We start from the raw sequence: 4,598 nt of genomic DNA on the forward strand, positions 1-4,598 counted from the left end.
GAACGTCTGCCCACATGCTAACTAGCTGGTGATCGGAGCTGACAGATGCACTGTAGGGATTTACATCGCTCTTCTTGTTGTTGTGGTCAAAGCAGTGGTTGCTTCTGAAAATACTGGCTTCTCTTGACTTGTTGTTTTTTTAGCACAATAACACAAGGAGGCTGTGAATCACACCCAGTGCTCCACAGAGGAGCAGATACAGGCGATAATGTGCTGAGTCAACTGTTAGCTGACAGGAGCTAACATTAGCTCATAAACCTGTATTTTTTCTGTACACAGCAGCGACAGGCTGTGCTTTGGTGCCAGCGCTCGTGACGCGGCTCGCCTCTGTCTTGTGGGACAAATCTGAGAGGAACAGCTGGAAGGAGCAGACTTCACAAACACACGCTGCCGAAAAACTTCTGAATACAACTATTCAAAGTTGTTTTTTTTCTGCCACTGCTGTCATCCTTTACTGTTGTTTTCAAGCAAATCCAAAACCCAAAGTTTTACCAGGTCATAACAGAAATAACTTCATTTTGAACTTTTTCCCAGTAGCCTCGGCTTTACTGATATGCTAATTAGAAAATGTAAGCATGCCAATAAACCTTGATGGAAGAACTAAGGATATTCAAGTTGTATAGACATGTATCAGGATGTTATTTAACAATAAACACATTGATGAACATAATGGGGATTATTAATTATTTGTAGCTTTGTGAAACTTTCTCCTGGGAGTTGGCGGAGACCAAAATCAGAGCTAAAAGACGGCGAACAGGCTACAGATACAGCTCCAACGAGAGGTAAAGTAGTTCTGTCACAGTTGGACGTGTAATTACTACACTTGTTACTGTCCCTGCTTTTCCGTTTGCTCTTTCAGATAAACTTGTGATGTATAACTCAAACAATGTCAAATTTGTTTCCACAGCAGGTTAATGTTCCGAAAACTTATAAAAGATTATAAAGTATTTCTAACAACTCACTTTTAATGTCCTTGCTTGCCCATCCTATAAACCGTCCACAAGTAAATAAGCTTAACTATATTGCCATGGACGTCTCTTCACATTTATATAACTCTTCTATTATGGGTTAGCAAATACTCCCCCCCCCCCCCCCCCCCCCCCCCCGTGGCCAGTTACTCAATTCTGGAGTTTTATCGACCTCTTAACCATTCTTTATGAAGAGCAGCACAATCTCACAGAGCCTCCTTAGCAAACGAAGACTCTCTTCTTCCCATTAGCATGTAAAAGCTGGTTATGTGCGATAAGAGCACTTGTAAAGTTACTATCCGCTCCTCCATCTGCCCCCCCCCCCCCCCCCCCCACGTGCACGTTCCATCAAAGACTATTCAAATGAGAAGATGTCAATCTGCAAGTTCAGAAAGTCCCACACAGAAGCATTAATTAGCTTCTGTATACACTTAGTTAAATTAATGACAGGTAAACACACTTCTTTACATTTCACTCCCGCTTCCTCCTTCACCTCGTTGGCGAACCTCCAAGGAGAAGAAGACGTTTTCGTGCTGTAAACACGGCAATTTACAGAATGAGTTTTTCATTTCACCTCAAACCCACTTTCCAATTCATTATTCACTGTGGCGACAAAATTAAATAAGACTATTGTCAAAAAGACTGTTATTGAAATTACTTATTGACACTCCGGCTGCAGTCGCCTGTTTTGACCTGGGGTATTAAAAGATAAAAGAAAGTGCAGGCGTAGTTTTTTGCTGCTGCATGACAACGTGTGTGAGGAGAGCGAGTAACAAGAAGGTGTTGTGTGTTGCTCACATACAGCGGTGTGAGTGGAGAGCTGCTTTTCACATTTATTAAAGTCATTGGCGTGTTTATGAATCTTTAAGCTTTTTCCTTTAATGTTGAAAAGCATCATTCTTGGGTGTTTTGTGTGTTTGTATTTGTGCGTAGATGTGTGTGTTTGTATTTGGTATCTCTAGGGGCCAGAACACAGCAGCTCTGCAGAACCCAGAGGAGAAGTACTTTGCCGTAAGGGTTTTTGAAGATGTTGACAGCACTTTGTTCTGGCTGTGTGGCGGCACATGCATGTGTGTACTCTGCATGTGGAAGCTTTCCCATGTCTGTGTGTACATACAGTTTATGCATAACAAATCTGCATCAAGGCAAAGCTAGCCAGGATGAGCTTCTTTGCGTGCAGTGCAGTGTGTGTGTGTGCAGGGGTTGCGAAGCCGCAGGTGTTTTGTCACAGTTTGTCAGGCTGCACAGATGTCACCCGCCCTCAGGCAGCACCTACCGGTCACTCTTTACAACTTGGAACTGACAGCCCCGCTTTTATAGCCAATGCCAGCTCCTCGGTGCAGAGCACCTGCACACGGGGGGATTTTGTTAGTTCAGAGATCTGCCAAGAAGCCGTACGTCTTCATTGGAGAACGCACACCTCAAAGAAATTCCCATAAACACACAAATGCAAACACCAGGAAATTACCAGAGAGACGTCTGAAAACTGCCTTTTAAGCAGCTTTGTTTTTTCTGCCAAACACCAGATCTCAGATGTAATTAGAGGGATAGTTCACCCTAAAAATTAAAATTCACTAATTATCGGCTCAACCCCTGTGCCGATGGAGGAGAGGGTGAAGTGTTTGAATACACAAAAACACTTCTGGAGTTTCAGGGGTAAACAGTGCTGCAGACAAATCCAATACAATTGATATCCTCCTCAAACACTTCACCCCGGGCCTTCATCGGCATCGTGGTGAGTAGATAATGAGTGAATTTTTCATTTTTGGGTGAACTATCCCTTTAATAACGTCAGGCACATACTGTTTGTATAGATTAAATATAATAGTGTGTGTTTATACGTGACGCTCTGTGTATTTTCTATACAAAGACACAAAGTAAATGGCTGAGTGAAGCTCTGATATTAGCAGCAGGTATGGCAGCTGCATGTCAAAGAGGTTGCCATGGTGACTGGGCAAAGTCAGCTCAGCCATCCCTCTCTCTCTCTCTCTCACTTTATCTCCTTCACTCACTTTTTTCGCCCCTAGTTATTTCGCTCATACCAGTGGATAGCTTTATATTACTGTTTGGACCCTGTGGACATAGGCAGGAAAAAAAACAACCCCCACGTCGCATCAGAACATTTTTTTCGACCTCTAAAAGCGCATCACGACGCTCGCCATTAGCACGCGACATCAAGATCTGTGTCCCGTTCGCAGTGAGAGGATTTGTCCGCAGGAGAACAACACAGGCGTCATGTCTTCGTGTCCTGAAGGCTTGTTTTTCGTTCCCTCAGAGCAACATAATTAAGGGGGGAAAAGACCGAGCAACCCCAGAGCAGATAATCACATCGTGACAGGAGAAATGACCATGTTCCGTAGCAGAGCGGGGCAGTTGCGTGTCTCACACACAAATGTCACATCGCCTTCTGCTTCCCTGCCTCACATGCTGGGGTCATCATGTGCCTCTGCGTTAATTGCTTTGCCACGGACTCTGCGCCTCTCGCAGGGTGCAGCGGCCCTTTCAAACCTCCTGGGATCATGGGCAGCACGGCAGCTCCACATTTCCTCAGAGACTTTACAAAGCCCCGTGGTTTTCCTGACTAAATCCATCCCCTGATTCTGAGCCGGCCTTAACCCGCTCCATTTGTGCGAAGGCTTCCTTTCACATCACCGTATTCACAGGCCTGTCATTAATGCAGTTTACCATGGTCTTTAACCCACTCGTTAACACAGTCGATTAGCGCAGAGGAGCCGGGGCAGGATAGACGCAGCAGAATGGCTAAATGTCAGCCATATTCTGTCTGCAGTGAGAGTCTGTAATGAGAGCGAGGGAGCTCTGAAAATAGGAGCTATTGCTTGTAATGGGAGTCTCATGCAATGACTGAATGGCTTCTTTGTCTTGCTGAGCTCCCAAACAGAAGCAGGGGAAACACACATGCGCACACACTCACACTGGTGCACTAATGTGTTGATAGACACACACACACACACACACGCACGGTTACATGCAAAGCTTCCGCACAAAAAATAATAATTATCCACGCACCCACACAAACACACACTTTGAAGGGAGTATGAATCATATTAAGCACGGCTTCCTCACGACACCAAATTAGCCCAGTTCACATAATCTGTCATTTCTTCCCTTTGGTGTAAGACGGGTGCAGCGTGCAAAGAGAAATCTTTTACAAATGAGGCTGTGGCACATAGAGGCCGACGGGGGAAGAACAGGAAGGTACACAGAACCGCCACAGAGAGTCTTTGGGAATAGATTTATTTATTTTCGCCGGAGCCAGCCAGCATTAGCCATCACTCCCATGTTGCCGGTGTTAACAGGCAGCAGCGTGTGCCGAAATCGTCCTCTGTGCCTCGGAGACACAATTTGCGCCTCGAGGACCCGCAACATAAAATGTTTGGAAATGTGATACGATGTCTCAAAGCACAAAAATCAGCGCTCTGAAAAGTTGCCCAAAGGATTAACGTCAGATCTACTAGACTGTGGCCTTATGGTGGATGACTTTATCAAAAAAACACCCGGCGGTATTTTTAGCGTCGGTGGCCGCGGCGAGATTCAGACCCCCCCCCCCCCATTCCAACGATACACCTGAGATATGATACTTGGCACTAGGTTTTTCTGCACCACTGCTTT

The sequence above is a fragment of the Hippoglossus hippoglossus genome, chromosome 24 (assembly GCF_009819705.1).
Source record: "Hippoglossus hippoglossus isolate fHipHip1 chromosome 24, fHipHip1.pri, whole genome shotgun sequence".
NCBI classification, from domain to species: Eukaryota; Metazoa; Chordata; class Actinopteri; order Pleuronectiformes; family Pleuronectidae; genus Hippoglossus; species Hippoglossus hippoglossus.